Genomic DNA, 11,044 nt, shown 5'->3' on the forward strand with positions numbered 1-11,044 from the left:
GGTCCCGGGATGCGATCACCCTGGGTTGGCCGTGGCCCCCTCCCTGTGACCAGGAGGATGGAGGGGGGGGGTTGGGACGTGCAGAGGCCGAGCACACCCGGAGCAGCTGCGTGGCGACGTGGGGGCATCCGCTGAGCTCCAGCGGGGACCAGCTGCTGGTTTCGGGGGCCCAGGACTCGGTCACATGTGGGCTGGGGTCGGGGGTCAGCGGCCAGGAGGGCGGCCCCCATGCCTGGGTCCACCCCGCCTGGAGCACCCGCGTCCTGGCTCTGTCCCCGCAGTGGTGTCCCCTCAGCGCGCCGCCTCGGGCTCCGCAACCCGCCGCCGTCGAAGTGAAACACGCCGAGGTTGGGCGGGTCGTGGGGTCGCCAGGTCGTGGGGTCGCGGTGTCGTTTCTCAGCACAGTTCCTGGGGTGTGAGGAGCCCCGACTCGAGGGCAGCCACGACCACGTCTGCCTCGGTGCCTGCAGCATCGGTGCGGGCAGCTGAGCCAGCAGGCCTGGCCATGCTCTCCCAGCCCACGCGCCGCCACCTCGGCCCCCACGGGGGGCCCCTCGCTGCTCCTTTGCCAGAACCCCAACCCGAGGCACCCCCAGCCCACAGGGCCTTCGCTGGCCCTTGGCTCGCCCCAGCTTTGGGCAGCTTCCCCCTGGCCCCAGGCCTGGCCCCGGCTGCCAGCCCAGCCTCCAGCTCCATCCGGGACCACCCCCCATCCCCACCCCTGGCCCCGGTCTCTCACTCCACCCAGGACCCCCGCCCCTGGCCATCACCTTCCAGGGGTCTCATCTCCTTCCTCTGGAGCTTTCCAGACCCCAGGAGTCCAATTACACGGGGAAAACGCCTCATGCGTCCTGGCATCCAGCCTCCCGCCAGCGCCCACCCCTCAAAGACCCCGCCTTGCTGTACCCTTGCTTGACCTTGGCCATGCAGGTTTCCGGGCACCCCTTGGCCGCTCTGCCACCCCGTGCTCTTTTCATCTGCACATTCCCGCTGGACAGAGCCCCCGCGTCCTTCTCCAGCGCCCGGGGAGGGGGCTCCCCCGTGTGCCCCGCCCGGCATTGCCCGCGCACAGCCGCTGCCCCTGCGCCCCCAGGACGCCCCAGGCTGCTCCGCCGTGGGGATCACGCCTCCTTCCCCACGTGGCCCTGGTGCGGAGCAGCCCCGGCCCCGCACCACGACCCGGGGAGGTACGCGTGTCACCGGGGTCAGAGGAAAACAGTGAAAAGGCCCGGCCTGAAGGGAGAGCGGCCACAGGGGTGCGGGCGCGGCTGGCCGAAGTGAGCTGGACCCCGCCGCGGCCCCGGGACCCCGTCGTCCACGAGGTCGACCCTCCTCGGATCTGGCAAATCTATACTGGAACTGAACAGCGCCTGTCCTGGGTCTTTGTTACTTGACCGGCCTTTTCGAGCTCTTTTTTAAAGATTTTAATGAATCAATCTTATTGGTTCACATTAACAAAGCGTACAATTCACACGAGTACGCAAGCACGGTGTGCGTGGAGCCTCACAGCTGGGTTTTTACAGCTCTTTATTTTTATTTTATTTTTTTATTAAGTTGTCTTTTTTTTTAAGGTACACAGATCACAAAAAATATAAGAGCTTCCCACATACCCCACCCCCCCACTCCTCCCACATCAGCAACCTCTTTCATCACTGTAGGACTTTCATTGCATTTGGTGAATACATTTTGGAGCACTGCTGCACTGCATGGATTATAGTTTACACTGTAGTTTACACTCTCCCCCAGTGCATTCAGTGGGTTATGGCAGGATATATAATGTCCTGCATCTGACCCTGCAATATCATTCAGGACAACTCTAAGTCCCAAAAATGCCCCCACATTACTCCTCTTTTTCCCTCTCCCTGCCCTCAGCAACTACCGTGGCCACTGATATAATTTCTTGCGTTGCTAGAGGCACAATAGTTCTATAGTAGAATACCAGTAAGTCCACTCCAATCCATATTTTATTCCTCCATCCTGTAGACCCTGGGATGGTGATGTCCACTCCACCTCTAAATCGAGAGGGGGCTTAGATCCCACATGGATGATGGATGTGATTCTCCTGCTTGCAGGAGTAGGCACTCTCGGTTCCCTGGTGTGGTGGTTGACCTTCTTCACGTCTCTGTTAGCCAACCTGGGTAAGTCCAAAGAACCGGAGAGTAGGAGCTGCCGCTCTGCTGAGGCCCAGGGCCCAGCTGGCACACGGCCCGTCCAGGGATTAGGCGCTCCCGGTCGCTGCGCTCTGCGTTCTCATTTCCCCCGACTCGCGTAAAGCCCCCGGCGGCTCCCGGTCGGGCCAGGCTTCACCTGGGGCAGGTGGGTCAGTCCGCGGAGCCCGCAGGTTCCCAAGGGCCCCTGGCGTTCCGGGGGCTCTCGAGTGAGGTTGTGCCCCCCGACTTATGGCCACAGTGGCCAGCGCGTGGCCAAGGGGAGCCTTTCCCAAAATTCAAAGGGGATCCCGACAGGAAACGGGATCGCAGCAAACAAAGCAAACAACGAAGACCGATGCCTCACAGCGGAGCCCGCGTGGGAGGAAACAGCTTGCCTACGCCCCAGGGGGTGCTGCAAAGACCACAGAGCATGTCCGCGGGGCCCGGGAGGGGGCCTGGACGGGACCCGAGGCCTCGGGCCAGCATAGCACCCGGGCCGAGGGACGAGTGAGCAAAGGATACCTGGTGGGGCCCTGCAGGGCGAGCCGAGTTAACGTCTCCGAGGCGAAGGGAGAGCAGAGGCCTTGCAGCAGGCTGCATTTGGGGGCGAGGGGCTGAAAGCGGGGGGCTTCCTTCACCACGCCCCTCGCCCAGCACGGCCCACTGGCCCTGGGCCCCAGGGGAGCAGCTCCTGGGGGTACAGGTGGCTGTGCAAGCGTTTGGGGGTACAGGGTGGGCCGGGCTCTAACCTGAGGCTCGGGCCGCTCCCTCCTCGTCCTCAGGGGTCTCTTCTGCTCCAAGCGAGGAGGCCCCAGCCAAGGCCGGCCCTCCTGGGCCTTGGCACCCGCTGCCCGCCCTCGGGGCCACCGCCCTCGGGGCCACCGCCCCACTCTGTCCCTGCAGGCCCCTCCCCCTGAGGCCCCGATGGAGATTTTGCTCACCGGACAGACTGACACCCTCGCACACGTTCACACATACACAAACACACACAGACACACACACCCCCTCAGTCCCACTCGGCCTTGGCCGCTCCGCCCCCCGAGCTGAGCCAGCTCCCGCTTTTCCTCAGTTTCCCCCAGCACAGCGCCCACGACCGGCTTGAATGGGGAAAGGGAATGAGGAAAACGAGGGAGAAAACAGAAAATAGCTAAAAAAAATATCTCAGCTTTAGGGGAAGATGGAGCAGCATCACGGAATTTCCCTTTTCCAAACTCAAAGTGCACAACAAGCGGGGCAGAGGGAGGCAAATCCCGCCTTCACGGCACAGCTGGGAAGGGAGGAAAGAAGGGCTGGGAGGCCTCGTGTGGGAAATGCAGCCAAGGCAAGGGGGGCTCCGAGCCCCCTGCTCGCACCCGCGTCCGCCTTGAGGGCCTGAGCCCTGTGCAGTTTCCCCAGGGCACCCCCCACCCTTCCTGCGCCAAATCACTCCCAGGGACCTTGCCTGAGGGTTCCACGGGGCACTCGGGTGCCCTGGGGAAACTGCTCCCAGATCCCGTCCCGGTGTGGAAAACTCTCCCCTGCTCCCGGGGAGCCCGCCACCCCGTCTGGAGGCCAGGCAGCAATTCCGGGCTAAGCCAGGCCCTGCTACCTGGACACCCGGTCCTGCGCGGGACACGGGTCCCTCTACTGCTCCGAGGGCCGTTTCTAAAGGCGGAAGCACCAGGAATATTCTGGTGGGGGGGATGGGGGGGGCGTTGCTGTGGGGCGGCTCCCACCCTCGGGCTCCCCGGCCGAACCCACGACGCAGGGCGGATGCCAGCGGGCACCTTGCCCTGGGCGCCTGGACCGCCGGGTCTCTCCAGGGAAAGAGAAGTGGCAGCCCACGGCCACGCGCTTACCACGCGGAATAGCCCCCCGGGACGTGGGTGCTGGCAAACCCAGGCCCGCAGGGCGGCCGCGGGCAGCGGTCAGCGTGGCGCTGGGCGCTCTGAGCCTGAGTTCCCCCGGGGGCTGGCGGAAGCGCCTGCAGGAGCCAGTGCAGAGGTGGGAGGAGCCCTGGTACCCCGAACCCCGCTTGGCTGGCCGTGTCCCTGGCTGGTGGAGGGGCCTCCCGCAGCGCTGAGGGCAGCCCCCCCTGGGGTGTGTAACTGCAAACCCCGCGGCCACGCCACCAGCCGCTCGTGGAGGCTGCCCCTGCCCCCGCAGAGGACCCCACTGTGCTCAGTCCACCCCTGGGGAGACAGGTCCGCCTGGGGCGGGCTCACTTCTGGGCCTGGGACCCCCGGGCGGCTGGCGCCAGCAGCACCTGGGGTGCCCGGGCTGGGTGGGCCCGGAGGGACGCCCACCTGCCGACTGCCCGGAGGAGGGAGCGCACGTCCCGCAGAGCCACTCGGGCAGCTCCGACGCGGCCGCGTTCTGGACGCCGCGCGGGCTGGAGACTCCAGCCCCCAGGAGACCCTGCGCAGGCGGCCCCTGCCTCCCGCCTCCTTGAGGACACGAAGCGCCCGCGCTCCTCTACCCCGGGCTGCTTCTGCTGTCCACCGCCCGGCCGGGGAGCCCCCCGGTGATGGCCCCGCCTTGCCCCCCCACCCCGAGGGCTGTGGGACGTGGGGGGTGGCTTCTGCCTCCCCCGGGCCAGCTTTATCTGAGCTGTGCCTGCTGAGACTGTGAACGCCCTCCTTCCCATTTAGATGGCCAAGAACCCCCGCGGCCGCCCAGCAGACCCTCCCGCCGCACGGTGACCAGTGCTGCCTCCGGGCTGGGGTCCACAGGATTCCAGACCTTGGGTGAAGGGAGGCTCTCCAGGCATGTGTGGGGGAGGGGAGCGTTTGGGGTTCGCGGTGGGATCCCCTTTTCCTCCTGTCCTCCGCCCCACATTCTCCGCGACCACCTGCTGGTGACTTCTAATAAAGAGGCTTTAGAAACGGCCCTCGGACGGATCACTGTGCAGGGAGCAGTAGAGGGACCCCTGTCCCAGGCAGGACCGGGTGTCCAGGTAGCTGCCCCCACCTGTGCCCCCGTGATTCTCTGGCAGGAGAGCCCCCGCAGCCCCGAGGAGGCCCCTCCCGCGGGCAGCACCCTTGCAACCTCCACAATCCAGGGTCTGTCCAACAGGGCCCCCAGGACACACCGCCAGTGGAACAAGCCCTGGGGTTCAGGGGTTCTCCTTCCACCCCCCAGCCAGGCCAAGGGCCGACCCTCCCCCTTCCCCAGCAGCTTCCTGCGTCTGCTTCAGCCAAGAGCCAGGTGGGGAGGCAGCCCGGCTGGGGACAGCGTCACCCTGAAGCCAAATGCTTCTCACGCCGTCACCCAGGGCTCTGCGACCTGCTGTCCATCCAGGGGCCCCACTACAACCTGCTGTCTGTCCAGGGGCCCCGCTGCATCCTGCTGTCCATCCAGGGGCCCCACTACGACCTGCTGTCCATCCAGGGGCCCCGCCGTGACCGGCTGTCCATCCAGGGGCCCCACTACGACCTGCTGTCTGTCCAGGGGCCTCTGGTGGCCTCCAACAGCCTTGGGGGGTTTGGAGTGGCCTGTGTCCTCTCTGGGCCCTGGGCAGGGGGGCAGCCCCAACCCCCGCTTCCAGAGGAGGGCAGGGGACCCCCGAGGGGGCGTGCGCCAAGGTGGGGGTGGGGGAAGCAGAGCGACCCTGCCTGCTTCCGGCTCAGGCAGGGAAGGCGGCCCCCTCCCCGCGCCCTCCAGGTATCCTCTGGCATCGGGGAGCAAAGGGCTCTCCTGTCCCCTCCGGGCGACGTGTCCCGACGGCAGGGACACTGTCCGCTCCACTCCTGCAGCGCAGCGGGGGGTGGCGGTGTCTCAGGGGCAGAGCGCCGTCGTCCCCCCCTCCCCATGCCCGCTCCAGCCCTCCCCCAGCCCCATGTCTCTGGGCCGTGGGGTCCTTGTCCTTCCAGCTCCCGCTCAGAGTCCAGTGCTCCGGTCAGTGGAAGGAGCGGACCTCTGTGACTCTGGGCCACCGAGGGAGAGGGTGGCGGGTGGGCGTGGCTGGCGCCCGCGTGGCCCCTTCTCACCCTAGCCTGCTGCCTGCCGGCGCACAGCTGGCCCCTCACTTGGGGTCTCCAGGCTCCGCGCCGTTCCTCTTGGCCCCCAAGTCTGCACTCCCTGCTGGCCAGGCGTCCTGCGAATGCTGTGGAGGCCGTGCAGGGTGCGCCGTCCTTGGCGCAGCGTGGCCGCGGAGCGTCAGATCGAGGTCTGTCCTGGGCAGACCCCTGGCCGGGGACACGTGGGCAAGGAAATGCAGGCGTAGGCGCGACGCGCTGTGCAGCCGGGCAAGCTCGGCGGGCGCCCGGGCGTTGGGGCACCTGAGCCGGGTCCAGGCGGCCCCCGTGCACAGAGCGTTTATGAGAAGGAGCAGGCGAGCGGGGGCCGGTGCACACAGGCGCAGAGCAGCTGGGGGGCTGGGGGGGGAGGCGGGAGAGGCCGGCGAGTGGGGGCGGTGGGGGGCCTGGGAGGCGGCCGCGCCGGGGCCAGCTCAGGGGCTTCACGTCATCGCAAGTGCACGGGGCGGGGGTTTGGAGAGGTGCAGCGGGCACGGACCTGGCTGCCGTGAGGAGCCAGCCGCTCCGCCGCGCTTTCCAAGGACAGGGCATTATGGGGCCGGGACCCGGGCAGGGCGCGCCCCTGGCTCAGCCAGCCCGGCTGGGGAAGCGCTGGGCTCCCTCTCCCCGGGAGGCAGGGTCCCAAGACGGAGCCAGGCAGGTGTGGCTGACCCCGAGGGTGCCGGGGGAGGCCGTGGGGCGCTTGTCCCTCGGCTGAGCTGCCTGAGTCTGCCCCAGGGCCCTGGTCATGGCAGGACGGGGGGCACGGCCTCTGCCCTCCTTCCGAGGCTCCGTCTGTTCTCCCTGGAGAGCTGCGCCTTGGGGCTGGGGGCGTGGCGCGCCCGGCCGTGGTCCAGGGGCCTCGTCTGTGCCCGGCAGGGCTCGGTGCTGTGGTTTCCAGCCTTTTGGGCGTTCTACTTACCCCTGACCTATTTCAGCAGCTTCTGTTTTCCTAGAAAATTATGTACTTCCTCTCCGTTTTTATTTAATTTCTCTGGTATAAAATGATACATTGGAGTCTGTTTTTAATTTTTTTTCTAGAGTAACCAAGGCTTATCTACACACATAACAATTCCTTTCCAGGCCATTTCTTTTCTTTTTAAAAAAATTTATTTTCGTTTTTTAAAAGATTTATTTATTTATTTCTCCCCCTCCCCTCATTGTTTGGCTGTGCGTTCTTCCGTTTATCTTCTCTTTAGGCAGCACCAGAAACTGATCCTGGGACCTTCTAGAGTGGGAGAGAGGTGCTCAATCTCTTGCACCACCTTAGTTCCCTGGTCTGCTGTGTCTCTTATTCTCTCCTCTGTGTCTCCTTTTGTTGTGTCATCTTGTGTGCCCGCTCTCCGCTCGGGCCAGCTGGCCACGTGGGCCAGCTCTCCACTTGGAGATTGAACCCTGGACCTCCTATATGGTAGCCACATCTGTTTGAGCCACATCTGCTTCCATTTCTTCTTGAACCTCAGACCTTCCTGATGCGTATCTCAGTGCGGTTCGTCTATTTAAATATGACTATTTCGCTCTTGGAAGAGGGATCCTCAGGTTATGCGGAATTCCAGGTCGACGGTTATTTTCTCTTCACGGCTGAAGATGCCGTTCCCCCCACGTCGATTCTCTCCACGGCGCGGGCTGCTGTTCTCTGGCTGCTGCTCTTTGTCTTTGGTGTCTTGCACTCTCGTTTCGATGCGTCTGAGTGTGCATTTCTTCCAATTTATCCTGCTTGGAACTCACTGGGATTCCTGGACTGGAGGGTCATTGTCTTTCGATTGCTGACGTCGTCTCTTTGGGCGTTATCCCTTCCCTCCTCGTGTCCTCTTTCAGACATCTGGTGGGATGTCCATCAGGCCTCTCTACTCCGTGTCTCGTGGTCTCTTAATCTCGCTTTTGTATCTTCTTTGCATTTGTCTTCCTGGGCTGCGTTCTGGGTGACATGGTCAGATCCACGTTCTCTCCAGCTGCGGTGCACCTGCTTTCCAGAACTATTCACCAAGTTTATGATTCTAGTCATCAAATCCTCATCTCTAGAAGTTCTCTCTCTCCCTCCGAATTTGCCTGGTAATTTTTTATTCGGCCTTGTTGCTTGCTCATTTTCTTCCATTTTATTATGGTAAACCTCACTCCATTTGCAGTCTTTGGACACTCCCTTGAGGCACAGGAACTGGGGAAGTCTGGTGGGTGGGCTTTGCAAAATCAGAGGCTAGCACCTTTTAAAATAACACGGAAGTGAAATCCTGAAACCTAAATTAACTGTGCTCAGAACCTGTGTACCAAAAACCCCCAGAACAGGCAAACAGTCCCACAAGAAATCCCAGCAGTCTTTTGGTTCATGTTTGACAGGTAAAATTTTCTCCATCTTTTTATTTTCAAATTTTCTATTTGTGTGTTTCAAGCATATCTTTTGTAAACAAGGTATTATTGGAGTTTAAAAATCCAATCTAAGTGTCTATCTTGAAGCTAGGAAGAATAGCCAACTTAGATTTATTGTAATTACTGCTGTAGTCTTACTATTTTTCAGTGTTTCCTATTTTCCATTTACTGTACGGTTATTTCTACTGTAATGTGACACATGCGTGCCTAAAAATCACTGTGCTGTAGGAAAAACGGGGTTAGGAGCACAAGATTTTAAAACTCCATCAGTAACACGTAAAAAAGATGGGAACATAATAAAATGGGAGCACAGTTTTGCATGTTAAATGGTTAAGGAACATGGAGGAAATCTTGTACTACAATAAATGTGGCACTTCACCTTGAAAAAGACAGGTGGTTCAACTGTGAGAGTGGGCCTCAGAAGGGCCCTGTGAGCGGTTCTGGAGTGCTGGGAGGGGCATTGGATGAGTGGGACCACTGAGCTTTTAAGAAGGTAAAGAGAGGGGGAAGCGGACTTGGCCCAGTGGTTAGGGCGTCCGCCTACCACTATGGGAGGTCCACGGTTCAAACCCCGGGCCTCCTTGACCCGTGTGGAGCTGGCCCATGCGCAGTGCTGATGCGCGCAAGGAGTGCCGTGCCACGCAGGGGTGTCCCTGCGTGCGCCCTGTAAGGAGAGCCACCCAGCGTAAAAGAAAGTGCAGCCTACCCAGGAATGGCGCCGCACACACAGAGAGCTGACACAACAAGATGACGCAACAAAAAGAAAGATAGATTCCCATGCCGCTGACAACAACAGAAGCGGACAAAGAAGAACATGCAGCAAATAGACACAGAGAACAGACAACTGGGGCGGGGGGGCAGGGGGAAAGAGAAATAAAATAAATAAATAAATCTTAAAAAAATATTTAAAAAACAAAAAAAGATGACACAGCAAAAAGAAACACAAATTCCCTGTGCCACTGATAAGGATAGGATCACAGAAGAACACACAGCAGGTGGACACAGAGCAGACAGTTGGGGGTGGTGGTGAAATAAGTGAAAAAAAAAAAAACAGGTAAAGAACCTAATAGGAAATGGGGAGATGCCGGGAGCCGACACTCCGTGGAGAAGGGACACGTCAACTCTTCAACCCCAGGCAAGTTGCTCAGCGTTGGGCACGACGCAGTGGATGCAAATCGAAACTGCACCGAGAGGTCATTCACACAGGCGGGTGGCGATGCCGCGTCTTGGCACACGCCCCGCTGCGGGGCGGGAGGCGGGCACTCTGGGGGGCGATGGCGGGGGTGCACGCGGTTTGGCCTCCGTGGACCGCGCTCCTGCAGCATTTACGTCTGTCTCTAACTGCACGATTCTGTTTCGAGGACTCTCTTCTTATTTGCCAAAGCACTGCTGACGCCAAGTGCCAGACACGGGCTTTTGTGAAGGGGATTTCCCTGGGGTAAAAGCCAACAGCGCCCGGGCCGTGACCAGCCTGCGCCAGGCACCCTCAGGGGCGCCTTCTCCCGCGGTCGGCGGCCACGTGGCGGAGCGCGATGGCCGCCGGTCCCTGCGGGGTGCGCTGTGGGCACCAGGCGGGGGCTTGTCTCTTTCGGGCCTCCTCCGTCAGTCTCGTGCTCCGATTTCCTCCCGAGGTCTGAGCTCAGCTGGGCCACCAGGTGGGGCGCGTCGCCTTGGGCTGCTCGGTGGGCCCGGCCTCCTCCAGCCTCTGGGCGCAGCTCTCCTTGCAGCTCTGCTGCGGTGAAACGGGACTTCTTCCTCTCACCTGCAGGATCAAACTCGGCAGCTCCCTTTCCTGTGCCCTTTTCTCCGTGACTCGGTTTATCAGGCCCAGCAAGAGGGGGGAGGCTCACGCTGACGCACGCCTGGCTGACGCGGGGCAACAGAAAGCCCTAAATCGAGGCTACCCCGTAATCGAATCAAAGGGTCCTCTGCCCGACATAATGCAATCGGAAGGTACCACACCCACAGGAACAGATTGAAAATATGATCTGTCTCTATTTCGGATTCATATAAGAACCTCAAACTGCCACGGAATCCATCCGGCGGCGTGGCTCCGCTTGTGCTCATTTCTTGTAAAAACAACGTCAGTGAACGATCACACCGTCTGGTCTCAGGACACTGGTGAGATACGTTCTGGTTTCTCATGCAGTGGGATACTGTGCAACTGTAGAGGAAGAACGAGATCGAAGGACACGACCTTCAAAATATCCCGAGTGAGAAACCTGCGGTGCGGAGGCGTAGGCCACCATCCGGCAGACAAAATGTCCACTTCTGCCTGGGCCCCAAATGGGAGAAACCTGCAGGGCTGCTGGGCAGGCCTGGGGGTGGGATAACGGGGGCTCTGGCGGGCATTACAAAACCCTTCTTACCGTTAGATGTTTTTGACCGAGTATATATGCTACTTCTTCCATAAGAAAAATTTGTTTATAAAGGGGAGAGGAAATTTAGAAAGGTGTGTGCTGTGAGCCAGGCTGAGGGGTACCAGGGGTACCCCAGGATGGTGGGTGTGGCAAGTTGACTTGTGCACCCCAGAGG

This window comes from Dasypus novemcinctus, chromosome 8, assembly GCF_030445035.2.
Source record: "Dasypus novemcinctus isolate mDasNov1 chromosome 8, mDasNov1.1.hap2, whole genome shotgun sequence".
NCBI classification, from domain to species: domain Eukaryota; kingdom Metazoa; phylum Chordata; class Mammalia; order Cingulata; family Dasypodidae; genus Dasypus; species Dasypus novemcinctus.